Below are 15,570 nucleotides of genomic sequence, written 5' to 3'. Positions count from 1 at the left end.
GGAGGTATTGGGCTGATTTTCAAACGGTGCGAAGAGACTGAGTTTTGTAGGAAGTATGAATAAATATATAGGAACCCTAGAGAAATGAGGGAGACGTGCGTGTGCATGGAGTGGGTAAATACATTAGTCGTGTAAGCTTATGACTAACGGAAAGTGACATGTAAAGGGATTTTTAAAAACAAACAGTGATCAGGTCTCCGGTTTAATAAAAACGGGCGTGGGCCATACGGTGATCGGGTAGAGTCCTTATCAAAAAATTTAACTACAATGACAAGTCCATTAGAAAAAAAAAATGATAACAGTTAAAAACCAATTTGGGCCCATAAAAAAAATAGTATTCGAAAAAAAATTTCAACTGGGCTTTTCATATACTTAACCCAAAAATATAAAAACATGCTTGGCGCTATGCCCGGGTGTTATATTTTGGAAACTTATTCCTTTAATGGAAAGGATTGGAGTATCCATTGATCATCTTTGACATCTGTGTGTGAGGTTTATAGCAAGTGCGGGGCATTCAGAACTTGTAACTCGAATAATTCACCAATTTGCAATTGTTTAGAGCCGAAGAATATTGAAGAATGGAACAGAGCCAATTCGACAAGTGGATGTGTGAGGAGGACACCTTTGCAGTGTATGAGAGCGAACACAATTAGTGAAGACTTAAAAAAAGATGGGCTTTTGAAGGTGAAGATGGTGAAAACGCCAAGTTTGGCAAATTGGTCATCTGCTTTTGAGGATGAATGTAGATATCGGTGCTTGGAGAATTGTTCTTGTTTAGCTTATGCATATGAATCTGGCATTGGGTGTTTGTCATGGACCAGAGAATACTTAATAGACTCGCAACAATTCTCCAGTAGTGGTGGAATCAATCTTTATGTTTGCTTGGCCTCTTCAGAACTTGGTACGTTAACAAGTCATAAGTTCCGTATCAACTTTTCTTCATTTCTCTCTTGAAGTTTAGATTTACAGTTCTAGTTGATTGGTTATTTTGTGCTTATATATTTGAGTGGTGCTACTCTGCTGCCTGCAGATGCCCACTCTTTGTGCTGCCTAATGCAAATTGCACTTTATTCCGTTTTTTACATTTTATTTCAAATATTTATTAAATATGTTTAAACATTTAAAAAAAAAAGACAACTACACAAACAGTCACTTCTTTAACCATTAAGACAAAAATTAAAAAAAATATTAAATGTATGAGCAGTCAAAATGAGGCCGGGGCAAATTGAGGAGTCATAGTAGCAGAAAAGGAAGGAGAAAAAGTAGTCTTTTGTAGCCTACATCAGATGATCAAGTAGTTTGGATGTTTCTTTGCTGCAGATAGAAAGAAAGAAGTGAAAGCAATCGTCATAGTCACAGTGGTCATTGGAATTTTCTTTGTGGCAGTGTGTACTTTATTCTTATGCTGGTGGAGGGCTAAACATAAAGGTAAAATGTTCATTCATTCTGCCCATTGCCGTATAAGTGCACTAAGAAGTTAAGAACTGTAATCATTTATATATAGACACTAACTAGTACGACTATCGGCAAACCAGTGAGGATAATGAAGAGTAAGAAAAACAACATGGGAGGAACATATCCAACATTTCATCTCGAAGAAAATCTTGCAGGCGACATCAACCATGATAAACTCCAAGAGCTACCAATATTTAGTCTTGAAGAGCTAGCAAGTGCAATGAACAGTTTTGATCAATCTAACAAGCTGGGACAAGGTCGATTTGGTGCCGTATATAGGGTAATTAATGGTTATGCTGCTTCTAGAGGCTTATCACCTAATAATTTGAATATGCAGTAAATTATGGCACTACAACAGAAAAGCTCTTTTGGGACAAAAATTTTCGTCCCAAAAGTTCTTTTGGGACGGAAAAAAATCATCTCGAGCTTGTTCCAACAACACTGTGCCAAAAGGTATATTGGGACGAAAATCACCATTTCGTCCCAAAAAATATCTTTTGGGATGAAATTGAAGGAAACCATTCGAAGACGTTCGAATGGAAATTTTTTTTGTCACGGTTGAAATTCGTCTTAGAATATCGTTCGAACGGAAACAATTTTACGTTTGAACAGTAGCAACGTGTTTGAATGATTGCAAAATATGTTCAAACAAAAATAAATTCGTTCGAAAGGTATGAATTTAGCTTTGCATTCGAACGTTACATGGTCAAATCGAACGGTATATGGATTCGACCCGTATAAGTTATGTTCGAACACTACGGAAATAAATCACGTTCGAATGTTGTGTGATCATTCTAACTCTACGAAAATAAATTACGTTCGAACATTATGAACGCTATGAGCGTTCGAATGTTATTGGGTCGTTCGAACGATAACTATTTTATTTAAAGTCAATAATAGGAAACTAAATAGAAATTCATAATATTTGAAAAAATACATTAGAAACTGTTTAACAGTCACAAAAATTTTATAATAAGTGCGAACTAAATAAATAACCGTGAGACTGGCATTGTTCGTAAATAAATAGATAATCCTAAAATCTGTACGTAAAAAACCATCAATTGCTTGGAGGCCTGTATTGTTGCATAAGCTGCTGCATTAGAACTTGCATCTGTCTTCTGAACTCTTCTTGTTGTTCTTCATGTTGTTTGAGGCACATCTCCATATCTGCTTGTTTTGCCAATTGAACATTTAACTCATGCTGCCTTGCAGTCAATTCTTCGATTTTGGAATCTGCATTCTCTAGCGCTATAGAAGTCATAGATGCATTCCCAGAAGAAGAGGAAGAGGGAGAAGGCTTTACACAGCGACCCAAACCCCTCAAATATCCTAAACGATGACCTAGGACTTGTGTAAAAATATCAATATCACTTGTTGAGGAATTTTGATCTGACGCAAATTCAGCACGTAGGGCAAACATTTTATCCTAGACATATATAAGATAAAGAATTATTATCGTCATAAATATTCTAATATATTTAATTAAAACAGGTTATAATACTTATATAATTTTCACGGGCATCAGGATGAGTCCACTCTCCATTACAATTAGTGTGCGATGCGATGCAGCATATAATTTTGTTAGATCATAATTGGTATCTGAATCTTGCTACAATAAATGTGTTAAGATATAAAGTCATTGTGATTCATCCAAATAATTAACTATATCCAATAAAAAAAATAGTAATACCAATTTCTTAGAGAGGCGATGGAAAGATCTTAAGCCTGCATGATGATTAATCTTCAATTTTGATCTATTTGTTTTGTTTATAGAACTTCGCTCCTACAAAGAAATTGAAAATATTATGAAGCGAAATGACAAATTGGACAAGTAAAATAATTAAATTTAATTATACTTGATATGATGGATCCTCAAACATGTCACAAAATTTTTCCCACTCAGAAGGTTGGACATCCTGAAAAGGATGTTGGCGTGCATCTTCCTTTTTCTCAAACTTATTATAATGCTCATGACACCTCGCTTTATATTTGCAGAATGCATTCCCCAAAAGCTCGTCCACAATCTTATGCTCCTCTCTCCGACCAAAATCTAATTCGAAATCATTCTTGAAAAAAATAGTCACAAACACATTATCATTTATAATATTCTAAATTTAAGTAAAATATAGAAATTTATTTTACTAAATCAATGTTTTAAACATTACCAAACAATGCTTCTTGATAAGTTCTATAACATCTTGGGGGACTTTCTTCCATGAAGTCGTTGCCAAAGGTGTGTAAGTTCGTGTAAGAGCATTCACATGCGATGCAAGCCAAGCTGCTGGTTGTCCTTCGCCCCCGGTATGTTCATCAGGAATGTTAACCTTGATCTTACTCACCTTACAATATTTTTCCAACATCACCCCTCCAGTGGTGCCTCGACCTTGACGAGATTGTACGGTAGACTCTATAAAATATAACATTGTAATCAATTTCATTTATATGTCTATTATAGGACCTTAATTAATAACTTTTATGAGTATAAGATTTTTATCTTGTTCTGTAGAGTCAATCTCTAATGGTGAATCTGAAGGAGAGCTAGGAACAGGTGGAGATGGGTTACGAACTTCCTTCCTCTTTGGTAGCATAATTTCAAACTACTGATGCATTCAATAAGTAAAATATTTGTCATCAAGTATAATGTAAACACATAATTGGTCCATCATAATCTGTATCAGTTTCATTTGATAATTCGCTCTCATCATCTGTAGATACTTCATATGATTCAACATTTTCCTCAACTGTCGCATCAACAATTTCAGCCTCAATATCTTCTCTATTTAATGGAATCATCTCATACTGGCTCAAATCCACAAACAAATCTAAGGCGGGTTGACTCTCTTGGTATGCTTCTTGAGTAGAGGGGTCATCTTCTTCTTCGTCTTGTCCTTCTGCCTGAGGGATAACATCATATATATTTCTTGGAGAATATTTTTGTGCTACTCGCCATTGATTTCCTAACTTTGGGTTATCTAAGTAGAATACTTGAGATGATTGAAAAGCCAAAATAAAACGATCATCTTCATACCATTTTTTTGATGTATTAACACTAAAAAAATATTCATCATCATGGACTCCAGTACGAGGATTGCTTAAATCTCACCAATCACACTAAAACAGATACACCGCAAGCTCTCCCAAATATTTCATTCAAATTATATCGACAATAACCCCATAGAAATTAATATTTTCTCCATCATGACTTCCTTTGACTAGGACACCACTATTTTGGATTTTTCTATAACAATCTCGATCCATTGTGTGATACCTACTTCTCTGAGAAATACATGCAGAATATCGAGCAGCGCGTCTCAATGGGCCACACGCCAATGCATACAGTTCATCCGATATATCATTTGGATTATACGCATGCATTTGTACAACCTACATATTGAGTAAAGCATATATTATATCAAGATTTAAATCAATATTTTTGCATTGGTTATTGAGTAAACTTCATGTTTAATTTCATTACCCGTTCTTCAAACCATCTCGAGAACTCCTCTTCATGTTTCTGGTTTATATCATTCACTCCCAGTTCCTTGAGCAAGTTAATATGATCACTGAAATTGATGATTACCATAAATGTTTTATATTCTTAGACTTTGTTTAAAGTAAATGAGCGAATTTAAATTAAGAAAAAGTTATAACTTACTTCAAGTAGTTCTCTATCTCAGGGCAATTGTTCAGCACGTACGACTAAGCTTTCTCAAACCCTCTTCCACACAAGTCATAACCACGCACTGCACCAATTGGATGTACTTGTTGGGAAAACACATTCCGTTGTCTTGTTCGGTCAACGTCAAAGTTTCTTTCTTGCCAATCAAACCGAGTGTCAACTCCGTGGAAATATTTGGAACAGAAGGTATGCCACTCATCGTCAATGTATGCTTCTACAATTAATCCTTCTGGGCGGGCCTTGTTACCCACTGTACGTTTCAACTTTCCAAGAAATCGTTCAATGGGATACATCCATCTATATTGAACTGGTCCTGCAAGTTGAGCCTCACGTGGCAAATGAACGGCTAGGTGAACCATGACGTCGAAGAATGACGGTGGATAAATACTTTTTAGCTTACACAATATTATGGCAATTTCTCATTCCATTCGATCCAAAGCTTTTACATTCAACGTCCTAGCACATAAGTCTTTAAAAAATACACCCAACTTAGTCAAAGCCAAGCGCACATCTCATGTCAAGTACCCACGGATACCAATAGGCAAGATACGCTGTAAGAAGACATGACAATCATGACTTTTTAATCCAGTTATTTTCCAATCATTTGTTCTCACACACATTGTTAGATTTGACGCATAACCATCCGGTAATTTTATCTTCATTAGCCACTCACAAAATGTAACCCTTTCGTTCCTTGACAATGTATACCACCCAATCGACATGTAGACAGACGAACCATTTTCTTGCAATTGCATTTCCAGTCTTATTTGCAACCGCTTCAAATCCCTCCTTGAGTTTATTGTATCTTTTATTTTTCCTTCGATTGACATCAATGTTCTCAATACGGATTCGCAGATATTTTTTTCAATATGCATAACATCAATGGTCACCAAGTAAAAATCGACGATAATCTATGAAACATAATTTCCTTCCATACGTAAGCCATTCAGATTTGGTATGTTTGTTACAAGTTAGGCATGCCATTTTCCCCTTAGTACTCCAACCTGACAAATTTCCATAAGCGAAAAAATCATTTATTGTCCACAACACCACATCATGCATCTTGAACGACTTGCCTATTGATGAATCAAATGTGACAACCCCATTCTCCTAGAAATCTTTCAATTATGCAATCAATGGCTGTAAGTGTATGTCTATATCATTTCCCGATGACCTCGGACCTAGAATGAGTAAACTCATCATGAAATATGGATATTTCATACACCTCCACGGTGGTAGATTATGCAGCATAAGTACAACTGGCCAAGTACTATGACTAGTACTCATGTTTCCAAATGGATTAAATCCATCTGTTGCCAACCCAAGTATTACATTATGCAGTTCTTCAGCAAACCATGAGTGTTCCTGATCAAATTCCTTCCACACCTGGGAGTCAGCAGGATGTGACAAAACATCATCATTCTTTACTCTGTCTGATGAATGCCATGTCATGTCTATAACCGTTGCGCGTGACATAAATAATCGTTGTAATCTAGGTATTAATGGAAAATGGTGTCGACCTTTTGTGGAACATTTTGCTTGTCCGATGTCCATCATGACTCGTGGCATATGGGACACTCGTTCAACTGCTCATTCTCTCGCTATAATAATATGCAGTCATTCTTACATGCATGTATTACGTTGTAATCAAATCTGAGTCCTCATTTCAACTTTTTTGCGTCATAGAAGTTACGAGGTAAAGTATTGTCTGTCGGCAGTGCCTCTTTAAACAAATCCGAGTCCTAACTATTTGTATTTTAATTTAAAGATTTAGTAGTATTTTAATTTAAATACTTAATTTTATTAATTTAGAATTAAGTATTTAAGTATTATTAAATCTTAACTATTTGTATTTAAATTTAAAGATTTAGTAGTATTTTAATTTACAAACTTCATTTTATTAATTTAGAATTAAGTATTTAAGTATTGTTAAATCTTAAATATTTGTATTTTAATTTAAAGATTTAGTAGTATTTTGATTTAAATACTTAATTTTATTAATTTTGAATTAAGTATTTAAGTATTATTAAATCCTAACTATTTGTATTTTAATTTAAAGATTTAGTAGTATTTTAATTTAATTATTAATTTTATTAATTTATAATTAACTATTTAACTGTTATTAAATCCTAACTATTTGTATTTTAATTTAAGGATTTAGTGGTATTTTAATTTACAAACTTCATTTTATTAATTTAGAATTAAGTATTTAAGTATTATTAAATCTTAACTATTTGTATTTTAATTTAAAGATTTAGTAGTATTTTAATTTAAATACTTAATTTTATTAATTTAGAATTAAGTATTAGTATTATTAAATCCTAACTATTTGTATTTTAATTTAAAGATTCAGTAATACATGTAATTTAGTGATTAGTTATTTATTATATTTTTATCGTTAATAATGTATTGATAAACTCTTTAATTGTAAATTTCAGGTTGATTAAAATGTCTTCTTCTAGGGTGGGACGTAAGCGATGCAATCCTGCTGAGACTAGTATCAATCTAGGCAGGGAGAGGATTGTTTCACTAGAGCGACAAGTGAAGCTTTCTGACTTCCAGAGTCTTGTCTGGGAGGGTCATTTCCTGCCATTAGTCTTCAACGATCGTGGTTGGGGACCTATCTTAGATGAGCGAGAGGAATCATGGGGGACCGTCTCCTATATTGACATTGTTTCTGAGTTCTATAGAGAGCTTGGTGGTGCCAGCCCAGATACAGAGGAGCATACATGATCTCTATCCGAGGAGTTTCAGTTGTATTTTCACGGTACAGACTCGTTGAGCATCTCGGTATTCCTAGGCTGCCAGATGCATATCTGAAGGTGGTGCCAAGAGAGTCTAATCCTTCAGCTGAGGCGGAGACAATTGAGGAGGAGGCACCAGTTTATACAAATGAGGTCGATACCCTTGCTGATCATGAGGTGAGGGATTTGGTTGTTGGTCCAGATGCTCCCCCGTGTAACGGGATGAAGAGCATCAAGCAGGCAGATCCATCTTCTTTCTTTAAGATCCTGAATTTGATTATCGCGAACAATATTGACCCTTGGCAGCACATGATAGTGGTGGGCATTAACCGGACGAAATTTATGATACGGGTCGCTCGTGGTATTCATATCGACTTGGTGGGGTATATATTCGAGTCCCGGTATATTTTGACAGATATACTGCCATTTGAGATCTTGATCACCCAATTTCTGCTATTTTCCGGTGTCATGCCTGATGTTGCTGAGTGTATACGGGATCCGATGGGACCAATCAACAGCACCACCCTCTCACGCAGCACGGGACACTCGAGACTGCGTCTTCGTGGACATGTTCCAAACCCGGTTGATTCTCAGAGAGATGCACAGTCAGGAGATCATGGAGTATCGGCCGCTGGGACATCCAGACAGACCGAGGCATCAGTACACAGCGCTACTCATGAGGACATGGTCGAGGTCATGCGTGCAGCGATCAGCGGACAGACATCAGTGTTGATTGATGCCATGTCTACGACTCAGGTCACCATTAGTACTCGATTGACATAGATAGAGGAACGCTTAGCTGCACTCGAGGAAGTGTGCAAAGAGTTGGGGTCTTAGTACTTTCTATCTTTTGTTTATTTATCTTTTTTGTTTTTAGAATGGACAATATTTAGTATTTTGTAAATTCAGTATTTAATTATAAATTAGTATTAGTTTATATTTTCTAAACTAATTATTGATTGATATTATTGCTATTATTTAATTGATAAATTTTTTATAATTACTAGTTAATATATAATATAATTCTCTTAAAAAAATATGATCACCGTTCGAACCATGCAAATAACGTTCGAACGCTGAATATTGTACCTTCGAACGGTAGATCAATTTTTCGCTATAATAATCTTACTTAATGCGCCAAATTGCAGTTTGAACGGTGCTGATTTATCATTCAAACGGTTAATTTGTACGTTCGAACGTAAAGCATTTTCCCGCTATAATACTTATACTTAACACGCCAATATGTACGTTCGAACAGTGCTAATTAATCATTCGAACAATTAAAATTATCCATTCGAACGGTAGAACAATTTTCCGCTATAATAATATTACTTAACGCGCTATAATGTATGTTCAAACAGTTAAATTTAACCGTCCGAACGTTAAAACATTACATTCGAACGGTTTTATTATTAGGGACAAAATATTTCATCCCTAATTATCCCGTTCGAGCTCGTTCAAACGGAATTGTTCTTCCGTAGTTTCTTTCGGACGAAATATGAAATTTGTCCCAAAATCTTACTTTTTGCGATGATTTTCATTTCGTTCCAAAAGAAAATCGTCCCAAAAAGTCTTTTTTGTTGTAGTGTGGGTTGTTGCATGTTTACAGGGAAAACTGTTAGATGGACAAGAAATTGCAGTAAAAAGACTTGCCAGAACATCAGGGCAAGGGATGCAAGAGTTTATGAATAAGGTGAATGTGATTTCTAAACTCCAACACCGGAATCTTGTTAGACTTCTTGGCAGATGTGTCGAAGGAGAAGAAAAGCTATTAGTCTAGGAATACATGCCAAATAAAAGTTTAGATGCATTTCTATTTGGTTACTTCATTCTATTGTCGATTAATTTTTGCATCTTCATTGGTTGTTGTATTTCATGATCTTGACATTATTTTCTAATTTGTTTGGATTAAATTACTTAGATCCAATTAAACAAGAACGTCTAGATTGGAGAAAACATTTCAACATTATCGAAGGAATTTGTCGAGGTCTACTCTATCTTCATAGGGACTCGAGATTAAGGATTATTCATAGAGATCTAAAGGCAAGTAATATATTATTGAATGAAGAGCTAAATCCAAAAATATTAGACTTTGGAATGGCTAGGATTTTTGGGGGAAATGAAGATCAAGCAAATACTAAAAAGTTGTTGGCACGTGGTAAGTACTTTTGATTTTCCGAATTCAATCAGATATTAATCATGTTGATATTATTGATAATCAGATTTGGATCATGTGTACATGAGTTGTTGAAGCGGCTACATGTCTCTTGAATATGCAATGGAAGGGAGGTTTTCAGAAAAATTGGATATCTTTAGCTTTGGAGTATTGTTGCTAGAGATATTATGCGGAAGGAAAAACGCCAGTTTTTACGATCATGATGAGGAGACCATGAACCTTTTAGGATTTGTAAGTCTCTCTTTTCTAATTAATTTCATATAGGGACAATTGGAGTATATAAGTCAGTGATTGATGCATGCAATACATATTGAAACTAATCATATTTTCATATTTTTAGGTATAGAAAATGTGGAAGACAGACAATATGGCAGCCATAATAGGTCCCAAAGTTTTGAAACCTGACTTTGAAAAGGAGATAATCTTGAGATGCATACACGTCGGGTTGTTGTGCGTGCAAAGCCTCGGTCCCAGAGGTCCGAAGAGTTAGCTCTTAATATCTAATATCAATTCCAATACCACAACTATAAAATCCAGAAAACTCAACAAAATATTATTTCATTTGCTCAACCCAAATATCCACGTTCCTTCACCGAAACAACAAATAAAATTTCAACAAAATAAATTAGAAACTCCCCAAAGACTCGGAATTATCCTTAAGCCAACACATCAAAATATCTGAAAATAATCAATTTACTAACTATGACTCTAAAATAAGTAATTGTACCCTCGGGTACTTATTCCTCTACGATGACCATACCTTGCTAAAACTTTATACTCTTGTTCTCCGGCTAAACCTTCAAAACCATCTCAAAAATGTTTAGAGATAATGGGTAAGTTATCAACAACTCAGTAAGCAGAGAACATATACTAATGTGTAAATATGAACATTTATAGAGTTCAGAATGCATAACAAAATACTTTCTTTCAGAATGCAAAATCAAAATATTTGTTTTCAGAATGCAAAGTCATAACATATTATAAAAAATATCAGAGCAAAAGTTTCAAAATATTCATAATCAAAATCCCTTTGGCATACCATAAACTGAAACATCACATTTTATCTTATCATATCATAACAGAGACCATATTTAACCCCATGATAGGGTTGTGCAAATCCCGACGACCAACCGAATAAAAATAGAATGTGAATCTTCCCCTTATTATTCTCTCAGCCCCGAGTGTGCATACAAGAAAGACCACGCAAAAAACCACTTTGCTTTTAAAGTACAGAACATCTTTAGAACATAACAGAATCAGATCACAAAAACATAATTTATGCACAAAATTTCATATCGCTCTCTTTTGCACAGTTCAAAAACAAAATGTCAAAATAGCTCATGTCTACACCAGTCATGCTAGAAAAATACTTTATTCTTAAACAGAATCTCATGAGTATTGCAAAACAAATAACTAAGGTGGTTCAAATTTCTTTTCATAACAAAACATACTTTTCAAAAATCAACCTCAACCAATTTTATTTTTATGCAAAGTCTAGCATAGGAACCTCGCTTATCTGGACTTCTTAGCTTTTCAGAAATTCTCCACAGTAGTGCTGAACAAAAAATCATTCGCCACCTATAAAATAGTCACGTACTCCCATAAATTTTCAATTAGCCATGTATTTCGATATTTAAACCTGAAATCAACATATTGTAATTCCTCAAAGCCTAAAATTTCCATAATTTCTAAAATACCATAATTTTTCAAATCCATCAATATCCACTTAATTTCTCTAACTAAAACATTAAATTCTAGATTCTTTTAAACATTAATATCAACTGATATAATTGTGTACTATAAAGTGAGACAAAACCCATATAGAATACTAAAATATTTATTGAAAACTACGCATTCCCATGGAAAAACATGTCCTACCGAAAATCACTTGTTCAAGAAACATTTGGCTAAAAGGGTAAAACTGTAATTATAACTCAAATTATTTAATAAACCTATAGAAGTTTATGGGAACAACTAAACACTCAGCGTCATTGCGGTTGGAGAGTAACGGAGGACTTACTAAGAGAAGTTTCGAGCAGCGGAAAGCGGCTGGGGTGGTTAGGCCAGTAGGGTAGGCGGCTAACCAATGAGAGGGAGAGAGCAACCGAGAGGGAGTGAGAGAGAATGAGAGAGTGGTGAGCAAAAGAGAAAGTGATGGGAGAACGGAGAGAGATTGACCACGGCATGAGGAAGAAGATAATACCGAGAAGAAGAGAGAGCAGTACGGTGGCGACATGTGGTGGCTTCAGACGAGATGAACACTGAGTTGTTGTTGCTCTATTTTCGGGTGCTAAAATAGGGGCCTCTCATGATGGTCATGCAAGGGTTGGCAGCTTGGTGCACAGTGGTTTATGGAGCTGCGCAGTGGCTAAGCAAAGGGAAACTATAGTTTCATGTGGGTGGTGCACTGGCAGTGGCGTACGGCGGAGCAAGGTCTGCTCATGGTGGAACTACTCCAGTGAGAATGATGCTACCATGAAAGGGGCTTCCCGTGAGGTTGGGGTGGTGTTTTCCAAGTGGGTGAGGACCAGGCTAGAGGGTGGTGCACTATTTGGAAAGAGGAGTTACTGGCTACAGTTTCATGTGGTAGGGCAGCGGCGTGAGGTTTCTTCCTGCAGGAAGTATGTGTGTGTGTGTGTGTGTATATATATATATGTGATTGAACATAAAAAGAAAACTCTAGAGACGGCAAGCCTAATTTGGGTTTTCTTCATGCACGAAGGATGTCTATATATAGGTGATTGAAAGACGAAAATAAAACCCTAGAGATGAGAGAAAGTGGCGTGCATGCTTGGGGATAAAACGGATGTGAAACCGTGTATAACGTGGAGTCTAAAATAAGGTAACACGGGCTTCGGCTTTATAAAAAAATACTGGGTCATTTCAAATATTTTGCCCATGTTTCATAGTGAAAAAATAAACTATTAATAAATGGGCTCTCTATGAGTTTTGGGCCTCAACTCTTCATAAAATATATATATATATATATAATTGTTCCATAAATTTCTTGGTTCATAAAAAGATTTTTCATCCGATCCAAAAAGAAAATAATACTCGAAAATTAAATGGGCACTTTCTACGTATAATTCCAAAAATAAAAATTTTAGAAAACCGCTTGTTGCTAGACTCGGATGTTACAGTGCGTACAAAATTTGGCTAAAGATAGGCCAACCGTATCAATTGCTATTTCCATGTTAAGAAGTGAGATTGATGATCTGCCTTGTCAAGACAGCTAGGATTCACTGCAAACCAGACAATCCCAAAAAGTGAGGCCGCTTACCACAATCAATGCATTCGCTTTATTAACAATCTCACTATTACAATGGTTCATGGTAGATAGATAAAATGTGCTCTTGAATTGAACCAATCACTTTGTTATTGAACGAGTTGCAGACTTTTGATAGAATGTCAATATACTTGCCGCACATAATGCTCGCTCTTCCTTACTAATTCAATGCTTTTTTATTGTTATTAGCATGTCATCATTACACGTGCATTTCCTACCTTTGATGTATTAAAAATCGACCAATTCTAATTTTTTACTGATTCAAAAACTACGAAAGCCAAAGAAATTCATAGTGTGATCGAAGCCTTTTAATAAACTAATAATTGGTATAAATTTTATATCACCTTAAAGAAATATCAAAGCATAGCAAAAGTGAAATTACCTCTAGCGACAAAGTTTAGATAGAGTAGAGATTGTTCCACAAACTTGGTAGTGTTCGATGTCTTCAACTAGTTTCATCTTCCACACTATTGCTATAATGCCCCGTACTCAGAGAGTTAGGGATGTTAACGCCGTGTTTCATGTCTTTGGGCCAGGTTACAACAACTCGAGTTTGGGGACTTTATACTTGTACATACAAGAAAACAAGGGAGAGGAGCTTGGTGGTGGCCAGGGAGCTCTTATACTTGAGTCAGTAAATTTCCTTAGTAGTTTGTGCTAGGGTGCAAGTGAGCTTCTTCATACTTGAGGGTCGGCTTTTATATGAGGTTTCAAGTGGGTCCTCCCCTGCCTTTCATCAGGAGGTTTATGTCCCTTCGACTATTGTCTAGTCAAAGTCCTTTAATGCAACGTGATGTTAGGGAGTTAGGGAGAGTTACGCCATTATTGTAACATGGCTCCTGAAGTGGCGCCTTACTGATAGATGATTAGCGTCGCATTCCATCATACCGGATCAATGGTTATCTGTGTTTCTCACCCACCCACGGGTACTAGTCCTCAGTGTCAAGTGTCAGTGGGTATGTCAGGGCAACGAGTCTTATCTATCCCTGTCATTCGTCTTTCCCACGTGGGGGTTTCTTAACTGATTGGTTTAGCTTGCAGACTGGGTATTCCAAAGGGGTGCAATGACTCCTTTAGGGATGGATCTTTGGGTTGGGTTGGGCCCCTTGTGGTCCCTTGTAGGCCTATCCACTGGGCCTGAGAGGAGAGAAAATTCTCTTATAGTTACCCCACCAATTCTTATCGGACTAGTCCTGTGGGAATTTATTTTTACCTTTATCTTCTCGTTCTCTCCTTTACGTGGTTATGTTCATTGAACTTTTGTGCCTTCGAAATGGGCAGTTATCACTCTTTCCATCTCTTGTGGCACATCTTAGACTATTGGTACTTGATTGTACCCGTTCGGCTTCTCCATCATTAAGGGTGCCAGGTGACTCATGTTCCTCTTTCGACCTTAGTGGCACATTCTCTGATAGTTGGATTTGGTACTTGATTGTGTCCGTTCATTTCTCCCAGCATTGATGGTGTTAGGTAGCTTTTTCTCTCTACGTCACATCGTACAATACTTACTGTGGGATTCATGCTCGTCTTGCTAGCCTCTTGGGATGTGTGTGCTTCCATGATCTGGGATCCCAACCATCGTAGGGCCTATTTAAACCTCAACACCTTCATCATTTGGCACCAACTCACATTCCTTGCCATTGTTTTCCTCCTTCGAATCCTTTGTGTTTCTATGCTTTCCTTCCTTTCTTTCTTCCATGTGTTTGTTGCCTTTCACTCCTCTGTTTTCACAATCCCATGGCTCCCAAGAACTGTTTCACGGAGCTCCTAAGAGCTCCAACTATGTCAATCCCTCTGGCTCCTCTCGAGCCCCTGGGGGTTTGGACCCTCCCAAGGTTCGTACTTTGACGGGTTTTCCTAGCAGTCAGTGGTGACTCCGAGTGAGTTGGAGTCTTTGAAGTCTACTTGCACCAGACATTGTGGAGTTCGAGGTGCCGGATCCCAAACAAAGAGTGGTGGACTCTGAAGGCTATGCCTCAAAGGTAGCCTTGTACCCAAGCATGTTCTGTAGTGGCCTTCGACTACCCTTCTGCCATCCTATTTGCAATGTGCTAGACTACCTACACTCGGTACATGAAAAATTGAAAAACTAATATTTAACCTTATACTAGTCTGTGCAATCATCAGATTTATTATAACAATCATATATATAATTTTCTTAACAACCTAATCAATTGAAGGACACTGTAAAATGCTAAGCATGTCACATTTTGGTTTTAAAGCATCTATT

At 36.4% G+C, this 15,570-nt stretch overlaps 1 pseudogene; it reads left to right on the top strand.

Annotated features, from left to right (window-relative positions):
• The first annotated feature begins 667 nt into the window (after positions 1-667).
• LOC121267150 lies at positions 668-13,290 on the top strand (annotated as a pseudogene).
• The last annotated feature ends 2,280 nt before the right edge of the window (positions 13,291-15,570 follow it).

The sequence above is a fragment of the Juglans microcarpa x Juglans regia genome, chromosome 5S (assembly GCF_004785595.1).
Source record: "Juglans microcarpa x Juglans regia isolate MS1-56 chromosome 5S, Jm3101_v1.0, whole genome shotgun sequence".
NCBI classification, from domain to species: domain Eukaryota; kingdom Viridiplantae; phylum Streptophyta; class Magnoliopsida; order Fagales; family Juglandaceae; genus Juglans; species Juglans microcarpa x Juglans regia.
Note: the sequence above shows the minus strand (reverse complement) of the source record. Positions and strands in the feature narration are given on the sequence as shown.